The following is a 12320-nucleotide window of genomic DNA, read 5'->3' as shown; positions in this document are numbered from 1 at the left end:
ACATCTAATAATCTCATATAATATAGTACTAGTGTTTGGTACTTCAATGATATTAATATTGACATGAGTACTCATAAATGAATGAAATGTATTCATCATATCTAAAAAAGAAAAAATCATGTAGGGTCACAATGGTGCACCAACTATTGGTCAACTATTTTAGGGGCCTTTATGGACACTTAAAAAAAAGATGTTCTGATGTAGTATCAAATTTTATGATGTAGACCTTTTACCTTAGTTATAAGGATTTTCTTGTTGGTGTGAACATGTTTACTTACGAGCGTAGTAATCTTTCTAGAAGATTCTAACTGCCACACAATCACTTCTTATCTTTAATTGTTTCATTACATGTGATTAAGACATATACAATCTTGCCAATAGTGGCATATTATGATGGTTAAGCTATTGTTTTGTTGTTCTTTCCATCAAGGCTCAAATCCACTGGGGATGAGGTCCCCCCAATAATGGCCTCACTGGTTCATAGCTTCAAGTCAAAGCATTTACCCTTCTCTCTTTTAAAAAAAAAAGGCATGTCACAATCTTGTCTAGTCTAGTTGTTTTCATCATCTATAAAACCAAGGCATAATATGTATGTATTTTTTTGTCCGATTTCATCTTACATCCATAATTAAATAAGTTATTTTTATCATTTTCTCTTATCAAGGGATACTTTTGTTAGGGAGCTCACTATCAACTCCTATTGTCAAGTTATTGCCAAGTTAGGGTGTTCCACTACTAGATCCTTGTGACTATTTTTAATCTCTTCAAATAAAAATGTTTAAAATTCATCTTAATTTGTCATAGTAAATGTGAGGACATGCTCTTTGTCTAATTTTGTGTCACATGTTTAGATTTTTAAAAGGAAAAAAGAAAATTCAAGTGTACTTAAAATCTTAATGAAAAAAATCGATTTGATAAAATTATTTGTATATATAATTTCTTTAATAGGAAATGCGAGGTTTTTATTTTTTTTAAATGGGAAGACAATATATCAAAATCAAATATATAGCCTCAACATTAAAATAACAAAATCTAGATTAAAATATTTATATCCATTGATTTCTTAATATTTATATCTTTTTCATTTTTTAATAAGATTTATAAGAATGTATTTGATATTAGAAGCAACGAAAATTAGGGTATTGTTCGATTAAAACAAGCCCACAAAGCTAAAAGTCAAAGCAACCAAGAACACATTAATAATAGATTAACATTGAAACTCATATCTAATCAAAAAAGTGAAATGAAAAGTAACAAGGCTACCAAAGCTATTATTAGTCTTATAAATACAACCATCTAAGCTACCATAACTATACTTGGTCTTTTGAATAGCCCATATAGGGATATACCTAACCAACAATATTATGTCCATAATATTCAAAAGTTAATTTTCGAATTATAATGTCTACCTTTTCACTCCAATCTCATGTGTCCAAGTAGTCATAAATGGTCATTAAGATGTTTATAAAATATATGGTAAAATACATAAAGGAAGGAGGGAATAAATAAAATAAAGAATGGTTTAGTACAAGTAGTTGTTGGAAATATAAGAGGAGTAATTGAGAAATGAGGGGTGATTCAATTACCACAAAAATAAATCCTAGATCCCTTAGATGTCAATACAAATCAAAACTTAGTGAAAACAGAACTTTGTTGTAACTCAACAAATACACATGCACTCGGTTTACACTAACAAATGTTGAAACTCAGTAAATAATAAAATAACTTAGCAAATGCTTATCATGAAAAACTTAAGATATTATCTATGATTGATCTTATTTTAACTTAGTTGCAAACACATAAAAGAAATAGCATGAACACAATTGACACCAAGATTTTAACTTGGAAACCAAATTTGGGAAAAACTACCAATTGCAACTAGTTACTAATTTTCACTCTTCTGAAGTGAGCCTTGTTAGGAGCCAACCTTGTTAAAGGTTACAAAACACACTGTTAGGAGTGACCTTGTTAGAGTATTTAATCACCCTATTAGGAGTGGCCTTGTTAGAGGTCTTTAGAAAATTAAATAGAATGCCACCTTGTTAGAGGATTTACAAATAGTTGTTAAGCCAACTCTGTTAAGAGATTTAAATCACTGCTACAATGGTTAGGGAGTAAAAATGAGATGACCTAATTTCTAATGCAACTGAATTGTTGATTACAAATCTCAATTTTGGCTTGTATACTTGATCCTCAACAAGGATATTTTGCTTATCCTTCTAATTCGCTTCCTCTAAGCATTATTAAATCTTCAATTATGTTTCACACATTCAATCCTCAACTTGACCTTATATTTATATCTTACACATTGTCAAGTCAGCTTGAATATAACTTAGAATAATTAGTATTCATCTTCTTAGTCGGCTAGAACCAACAAACAAATCAATTGAACTCAATATGCCAAAACAAGAAAATCCTTTGTTAGCTGACCCTGCTTGGTAGATACTAACTCAAAGCAATTTTCCTATGTTAACCAAGGGAACTTGGTTAATACTACATATTCACAAAGTTCCTCTGGTAACTAAGTGAGCTCAGTTAACACTAGTTCCATCCAATATTTTCTTCATTAACCGAGTGAGCTCGGTTAACACTCAATTTTTACAAACTTTCCTTTGTCACCTGAGTGAACTCAGTAGGCACTGTCTTCTGAACTAGGTAAACTCTAGAATTCTTGGCAGACATAGGAAATTGTCTTCAATGCCCAAGTGAGCTTGGCATACACTGACTGGTAATGATATGATATTTCGTGTAACATCAAGGGCAATACACAATTAACCAATTGTTTCCAACAATCTCCCTCTTTGGCATTGATGGCAACACAACATGTCATAATACAATGAAATTTTTAGAGCAAGAATAAAGTAAGGAACATATCCTTAGTTTCATTTTGATTCTCATTAATCCCTCTATTAGTGTGAACTCCCTCTGCCTTCAATTCCTTTCTCTGTTAGCAAAAATATACCTTCCACATCTTCTTTTGATAGCAAATTCTCCCTCTTTAGTATCAGACCAAGTTCTTCCTCATTAACATCAAACAAAATTTATTTTAATATAACAACCAAACTCTCCCTCTTTGACATCTCATTCCAAAGACAATATTCAGTGAATTTCAATGTAACTTATGTACTGATTCATTTACAATGTGCCCTTGTCAATACTGCATCAAGTGAATGATCTTCAACATGCTCTGGTTGATGCATCACTGAACTTTATTCAGTGAGTTTCAAATAAGGGAATGACCCCTAAATTACCTCTTAGATATAGAAATGCATCCTTAGGTAATGGCTTAGTGAATATACCTGCAATTTGTTCTTTAGTATTCACATATTTCAATCTTAACTCTTTATCTTGTACCAATTCTCTTAGAAAATGATATTTTATAGCAATGAATTTTTTTTTGGTATGCATTATTGGATTCTTTGATATATTAATTGCACTAGTGTTATCATAGTATATAACCACTGGATCCTTGATCTCTATCTTCATACTTGCCAATAGTTACTTGAACCAAGCAATATTGGAACAATTAACTATTGCTACCACATATTCTGCCTTTGTTGTGGATTGAGAAATACAATTTTATTTCTTTCTTGTCCAAAACACTAGTATTTTACCAAGAAGGAATGCTCCACCATTGGTGCTCTTTCTGTCATCAACACTTCTTACCCAATCAACATCTATGAATGCTTTCAAATTCAAATTACCTCCATGGTCTTCAGTACCTTTCAGAAATATCATGATTCTTTTGATTGCCATCATGTGATTTTCTTTGGGAATTGTTGAGAATCTTACCACCATACCAACTACTAATGCAATATCAGGCCTTATATGCATTACATACTACAATTTTTCAATCATTAATATGTATGTGGTCTGATCTACCTCCTTGGAATCATCATTTTTGGAAAGCTTATGTCCAATAGACATAGGAGTTCCAACTAGTCTTGAATCTTCCATTCCAAACTTCTTTAGTATCTCCTTGATATATTTAGATTGAGTAAAGTAGATACCATATTTATTCTATTGGATCTATAATCCAGCAAAGAATTTTATCTCTACAAATATAGACATCTCAAATTCTTTACTCATTTTTTCTAAAAATGCTTTGCACAAGTCATCATATCTTATGAATAAAGTGTCATCCACAAATATTTTTGCCAACACAATCTTCTTGTCTGGTCCGTCTTTGATATATAGACTGTTGTTATCATTTTTTCTTTGAAAACCAATCTTTATCAAGTGGTTATGAAGTCTTTCATACCAAGCTCTAGGAGCTTTCTTGAGACCATAAAATGCTTTGTGTAATTTTCAGATAGTATCTCTTTTGCTAGGATCTACAAAACCTTCAAGTTGTTCTATGTAGACTTCATCATCAAGAATGCAAATTTTACATCCATTTGATAAACTATAAATTCTTTGTGAGCTACATATGCTAGTAAGGTTATAACATCTTCTAATCTTGCAGCAAGAGAAAATTTTTCACCATAATCAATACCTTCTTCTTGAGAATAACTTTTACATACTAACCTTGCTTTGTTTTTGAAAACTTCTCCATCTTCATTTAGCTTATTTCTGAATACCCACTTTGTGCCAATTACTTTTTTATTCTTAGGTCTAAGAACAAGAGTCCAAGTTCTATTCTTTTCTATCTATTCTATTTCAACACTCATTGCTTCAATCCAACTTTCATTATCCAAAGCATCTTTAACATTTCTAGATTCAAATTTAGCAAGAAAACATGTACCTTTCAATTTGTTTCTTGTCATTATTCCATCTAACTTGTCTAATGATTTGATTAGGTGCATGATGCCTTCTGACATATCTTGCTAACACATGTACTTTGGATTTGGAGTTTGTTCCACTAACTTCTTCATGATCTTCTGTATTAAGCTCAGGTCCCATTATCTATGACTCGAGTCCATCAGACTCAGTTTTCTCTAGCAACAGCTCAGTAGCTTATGACTGTGACTTGGGTTGCACTAGATGCAACTCAGCAACTTTTGGAGAGTTTGGGGACTCAGGTTGTGAGGACTCCTGACTTCCAAATAGATTTGGCACTATATTAGGTTCAAAGTAAACAAATCTTCTATAATCCTTAGGTTCTTTGTTGCTCTCTTCTTCACTATTTTCTGCAAACTAATCAATTCTTGCATGTGCATTTTCTATGATTTTATGAGTAGAAAAATTCAAACATTTGTATGCTTTACTTCTACAAGAGTATCCTAGGAATATGCCTTCATCACCTTTTACATCAAATTCACCTTTCCTAGATTCTTTCAAGATATAACATTTGCTACCAAATACTTTCAAGTAACTTAGTCATACCATAGTTCATAAGGAGTTTGATTTGAGTCTTTCTTCAGGTGTACTCTATTCAAGGTATGCACTACAGTACTGATTGCTTCCTTCCAGTATTTGATTGCAACATTCTTTTATATCATTAATTTTCTTGCATAATCCATGATGGATTTGTTCCTTCTTTTAGCTATACCATTCTGTTGAGGTGTACCAGGGGCTGATACCTGTCTCTTAATTCCTTTTTCAATGCAGAATTCATTGAATTCATTGGAAATGAATTCACCACCTTTGTCTGATCTCAAACATAACATTTCAACTTATTTCCAGTTTCTTTCTCTACTCTTTCTAGATACCACTTAAATTTTGAAAAGCTTTAGATTTTTCTTTTAGATACATTACAATCATCATTCTAGATTAATCATCAACAAAAGAATGAAAAACTTATCTCTACTGTAACTCTCTATTCCAATAGGTCCACATAAGTCTATATGTACAAGCTCTAAGATTTCTTCAGAATGATAGTTCTTGCTTTTAAAAATAGTTTTTCCCATCTTACCAATTTGACAATTTTTGCATAGACTCATATTAGGTTTCCTCAAGCTAGGAACACCTCTTGCTCTTTTGTTTTTTCTTATCTTGACCATATTGCCAAAGTTTACATGACACAATATTTTGTACCATAGCCAGATTTATTCTACTTGAGCAATAAAACATGAACTTTCATTGTGATCTAGATAGAATAGATTACCTTTTTTTTGTTTGCTAGATCTAGCCAATTTTCCTTTTCCATCTAGTAGTTTGGCCTTCCCATTCATGAATTCTACCTTGAATCTAATGTTATTCAATAGTGCCACACTCAATAGATTATGCTTTAGTCATTCAACCCAATAATCATTGTCACATCTAAGTTCATTGGTTAATGAGATACACCCTTTTTCCTTTATGCAACAAGGTTCATTGTTTCCAAATCTCATATTATCACCATCATAATGTTCTATGTGTTAAAATTTTATTTTATCACAAGTCATATGATGTGAGCAGCCAATATCAATAATCCATGTATCATTTTTGCTAACATGAGAGATAAGTGCCATTTTATCTCCTTCTTCATTAGATTCATCTTTTATAGCAATATATACCATTTCATCTTCATTGTTATCAGAATCTTTAGCCATAGAACAAGATTTCTTACCTTTGTCCTTGTAGTCCTTATTGTTTTTGAATTCCTTCTTGCCTTTGAACTTATTGCTTTTCTTTTTATCTTTGTCTTTTATGTTTGGACACCTTGCAGTGATGTGACCAACTTCTTCACAAGAAAAATGTATTAGAGGAATCTTACCTTTGTACTTTCCTTTGCCTTTGGAATATTTCTTAGCAAGTAGGGCTTCAACAGCTTCAAGATCATTGTTTTGAACTTTCTTCCTCTTCTTCACTTTCTGATTGATTGGCTTTTGATTTCTTACCTGTTTTCTTGAGTGAAAGTTTGGCTTCAAATGCAAAATCAATACCTTTAGAACTAGGGACATAGTTATCATAGTTATCTAACTCAAAAGTTGTCAATCTTCCAACTGGAGCATCCAAAGTTATATTGCTATTTGGATCACATCTCATTTCTTGAATATAAGACACTCTAATTGCATAGATAGGAAGAAGGGTTCTAAGTACCTTGTTTGCAACTATTTTGTCATTAATGTCTCCTCTAGATTCTTTGATTGCGCTCACACTTGCTTTAATTCGCTAAATATATTTTGCAATGTTTTCATCTTCTCTCATCTTCATCTAATCAAATTGACCTTTGAGACTTTCGGCTTTAGCCCTTCTTACATTATCATCTCCTCCATAGATGGCTTTCAGTTTGATCCACATATCATAAGTTCTAGTGCAACTTTTGACTTCATCAAATTCAATATAATTAAGAGCAGAAGCAATGTCAATCACCATGATGTTTTGATTTTTCTTTTTAGCAATTTGTTCAATTGATAATGTTCTAGTAGGAGTCTTGTATTCACTATCAAGATATTTACAACTTAAAAAATTGATAGTTTCCAAATGTAACCTCATAAGTCCTTGTCATGTTGCAAAGTTGTCTTGGTTCAACTTGGGAATTTCTCTTCTATAAGACATCTTGATCTTTAGCTTTGGTCCTTGAAACCTTCTCTGTAAGAACCAAAAGCTTTGATATCAATTGTTGGAAATATAAGAGTAACCAAGAGGGGAGGGGTGAATCAATTACCACAAAAATAAATCCCAAATCCCTTAGATGTCAATGCAAATCAAAACTCAGTGAAAAAAGAACTTTGTTGTAACTCAGCAGATACGCAGGCACTCTATTTACACTAACAAATGCTAAAGCTCAATAGACACTGAAATAACTTAGCAAATGCTTATCATGAAAAACTTAAGATATTATCTATGATTGATCTTATTTTAACTTAGTTGCAAACACATAAAGGAAATAACATTAACACAATTGACACCAAGATTTTAACGTGGAAACCCAATTTGGGAAAAACCACCAATTGCAAATAGTTATTAATCTTCACTCTTTTTAAGTGAGCCCTATTAGGAGCCAATCCTATTAAAGGTTACAAAACACACTGTTAGGTGTGACCCTGTTAGAGGATTTAATCACCCTGTTAGGAGTGACCTTGTTAGAGGTCTTTGGACAATTCAATAGAAACACCACCTTGTTAGAGGATTTACGAATAGCTATTAAGCCAACTTTGTTAAGAGATTTAGATAATTGCTACAATGGTTAGAGAGTGACAATGAGATGAACTTATTTCTGATCCAACTAAATTGGTGATTACTGATCTCAATTCTAGCTTGTATACTTGATCCTTCTTGATCAAATGTATCTTTGCATCTCAACAAGGATATTCTGCTTATCCTTCTAATTCGCTTCCTCTAAGCATCATTAAATCTTCAATTATGTTCCATACATTCAATCGTCAACTTGACATTATATTTATATCTTACACATTGTCAAGTTGGCTTGAATATAACTTCGAATAATTAATATTCATCTTCTCAGTTGGCTAGAACCAACAAACAAATCAATTGAACTCAATATGCCAAAACAAAAAAATCCTTCATTAGCTAACTTTGCTCGGTAGATACTAACTCAAAGCAATTTTCTTGTGTTAACCAAGAGAACTCGGTTAACACTGCATGCTCACAAAGTTCCTCTAGTAATCGAGTGAGCTTGGTTGATACTGGTTCCATCCATCATTTCCTTCATTAACCAAGTGAGCTCGTTTAACACTCAACTTCTGCAAACTTTCCTTTGTCACCTGAGTGAACTCAGTAGACACTGTCTTCTAAACTAGGAAAACTCTGAAACACTTGACAAACACAAGAAACTATCTTCAATGCCCGAGTGAGCTTTGCATAAACTAACTAATAATGATATGACATTTTGTGTAAAATCAAATACAATACATAATTAACCAATTGTTTCCAATAGTAGTAACAAAAATAACACAACACAAGTTACTATTATTGCACTTTTACAAGTCTACACACTCATGTCAAATTATTTACATATTTTTCAAAGCCAAACTTTTAATTTTTTTTGGAGTGCTTAATTATCATCGAGGGATTTTATTTATGTTAAACCTACTCAAGGTAAGCCCTAAAAAATGCATATAGCTCCAACTAGCTCTAATACGAAAAAAAATATTGTAGGTGTCAAAAGTTATACAGTTACATAAAACAAAATCATAACCATATGAGGCACTTCAATAGATGAAGAACAATATCATAGTTTTTTGTATGACATTCTTCTTAGCATGAATGGTGATGGTATTCCTTTGGGGGAGTATCCTTAGAATTAGAAAGCATGTAGCATGATTAACATGTTATATTCATGACTATGTTTATCATCGATGCCAACATAGTATAGTTTTTGTAAAGACTGGCAAAGTAGCAAACATAGATCATAGTCATACAAATAGAGGTTTGATGTTCAAGTGAAGCACAGTTAAGGACATATTCTACATTATGTCCTGATGTCAAGGTTAGGTGTGTGTGACTTAAGTCAAAGATATACAGAAGATATGGTTGATTTACAGAGAGCAGTACAAAGATAGAGTACCTAATAAGCAGTTTCTAATGATTGGTTTGCATCTCCTGATAGAGATAAAATCAAGATATGTGAAGCTATACAGTGACATAGGACAGTCCGATGATGACATCAACAAGTGCACAAGGTCTGAAGTCACATGTGTGAGAAGTTGTAAAGACTATGAGCCAATAGTGTTATGTGATTGTGAAATAATTAATTGTCTTAATGTGGTCCTATTATAATTAATTGGGAAAGTCTCAAGGTTGACTCAAGTAATTATTTTGAGGACATGGTATAAAGGAAATATGTTTTCCTTGTTTGATATATAGGTAGGAAGTGTAAATTGTGATTGGACAAGTGCGAACAAGAGCAGAGTATTTGGTAAATGCAAGTAAGCTATCCAAGAGCTTATTGGATGTGAAGTTTGTGATCTGGTATCAACATCAGAAGGAGCAAAATTTTGGTTGATAGGACACAAGAAGAGGAAATAAAGTATAGTTCATTTATATTATTCTGCAAGGAATAATACTGAGTTCATTTGGACAATGGGTTCATTGGTCTTGCCCCTAAAGTTGTTTCAACAATGGGTCCATCTGTCTTCTACAACTCCTAACAGGGTTGGCGCAACTCCTAATAGAGTTGGAATCTCCTAACAAGGATTCAAAGTCTCCTGATAGGGACTGATATGTACTAAATGTTTTTATGAACTCCTAAGAGGGTCCATCCTCTAACAAGGAATGTTTATATTAGTATGTCATTTTGTGGGTATCATGCCCACCAGGGTTTGACATAGGACAGTCTAATGATGGCATCAACAAGTGCACAAGGTCTGAAGTCACATGTGTGAGAAGTTGTAAAGACTATGAGCCAATAGTGTTATGTGGTTATGAAATAATTAATTATCTTAATGTGGTCCTATTATAATTAATTGGTAAAGTCTCAAGGCTGACTCAAGTAATTGCTTTGAGGACATGGTATAAAGGAAATATGTTTTCCTTGTTTGATATATAGGTAGGAAGTGTAAATTGTGATTGGACAAGTACGAACAAGAGCAGAGTATTTGGTAAATGCAAGTAAGCTATCCAAGAGCTTATTGGATGTGAAGTTTGTGATCTAGTATCAACATCAAAAGGAGTAGAAGTCTAGTTGATAGGACACAAGAAGATGAAATAAAGTATAGTTCATTTATATTATTCTGCAAGGAATAATACCGAGTTCATTTGGACAATGGGTTCACTGGTCTTGCCCCTGAAGCTATTTCAACAATGGGTCCATCTGCCTTCTACAACTCCTAACAGGGTTGTCACAACTCCTAATAGAGTTGGAATCTCCTAATAGGGATTCAAAGTCTCCTCATAGGGACTGATATGTAATAAATGTTTTTATGGACTCCTAAGAGGGTCCATCCTCTAACAAGGAATGTTTATATTAGTATGTCATTTTGTGGGTATCATCCCCACCAAGGTTTTCCCTCTGATCAAGGGTTTCCCTAGTTAACATATTTGGTGTTATTGTGCATGAGTATCTTGTTATGGTTGTTGATTATATTGCTCATATAGTTAAGGGTTTTTAATATAAGGTTGATAATTGTGATAATAGTTGGATAACTGATTCAACCCCCTACCTCTTAGTTATATTGGTGGACTTTATATTCTAAAAATTGGTATCAAAGCTTTAGGTCCTTGAAGAGAAAGCTTAATATCTTTGGGAGATCAATGGCAAGTCACTTTAGAAAAGATAGTCCTAAGTTTGATGGGGTTAACTATGACAGTTGGAAAGAAAGGATGAAGACTTATTTTATATGTATGGGTCTAGGATATTGGCTCTTGACAAAGAGTGATAAAGATATTGTGAAAGAAGAAAAGCTTGAAGAATGCAACAAAGTGGAAAGAGATTTATTTATGTGAAATATGTGAGCCAAAGAAGCCTTACCGAAATCCCTTCCTAAGAGTGAGTACAATTAGTTAAAGTCACTAGAAATATCTTGTAATAATTGGAAAGCTTTAGAATCTACTTTATAGAATTGGATAAGATTATATAATTGGATATGCTCATTTCACGATGCTAAAATGATGGAGGATGAATCTATAAGAAGTTATGTTGGTAGGATATTTGCTATTGTTGTAGGAATTAAACCATATGGTGGATCCAAGGAAGAAGATGAGATTGTGTGGAAGATTTTGAAAACTTTGACACCACCATTCATGGAAATAACACAAATGATGGAGCTATTAATACCTTGCATTGAGAAGTTTTCTAGGGAAACTTTGCTTCGAAGATTGGAAGCAATAGAAGCAAGTTTGAGACACTATGGAGAGTTAACAAGAGTGGAGATAACTTTTAGTGCTTTAATTGTTCGTCCATGCCTATCTAGAAGTGAAAGCACCCATGGAGATTATGCTAGTAGTAGTAGAACCAGATTTGAAGAAGATAGCAAGATTAAAGAAGGTATATCCTTGCTTGTGAGAAGAGAACCAGATGATAAGAAGATTTTTAAATGTTGGACTTGTAATGAATTTGGTCATTATGCATCTAAGTGTCCTAAAAGAGGGAAAAAGTATAAGATAAATTTCAAGTCTAGAAAACCTAGAGATTGTTTATATGAAAATGAAGACGAGAAATATGAGGAAAGAGTTTAGAGTGAAAGTGATGATGAAATAGGATTTGTAGCCATTAAAGAAGATGATCTTGATAAAGAAATTAGAGAAGAAAATGCTCTAGTTTCTCAAGTCAAAAATAAATATGATTGGATTATAGATAGTGAATGTTCACATCATATGATTGGTGATATGAACATTTTTGTTAAATTAAGGAATCATGATGGAGGTATTGTTAGAGTTGGTAACAATGCAGCCTGTCACATCACAGGGATATGATCTAGTACTCTTAATGGAAATACTAACACTAATGTTGTTTACTGTGTTGATAGTTTAAAGAATAACTTATCACTTGCTTC

The sequence above is a fragment of the Cupressus sempervirens genome, chromosome 10 (genome assembly GCF_028749045.1).
Source record: "Cupressus sempervirens isolate cs-2001-9-10 chromosome 10, ASM2874904v1, whole genome shotgun sequence".
In the NCBI taxonomy this organism is placed as follows: domain Eukaryota; kingdom Viridiplantae; phylum Streptophyta; class Pinopsida; order Cupressales; family Cupressaceae; genus Cupressus; species Cupressus sempervirens.
The sequence above is the reverse complement of the archived record's forward strand: the minus strand, read 5'-3'. Positions refer to the sequence as shown.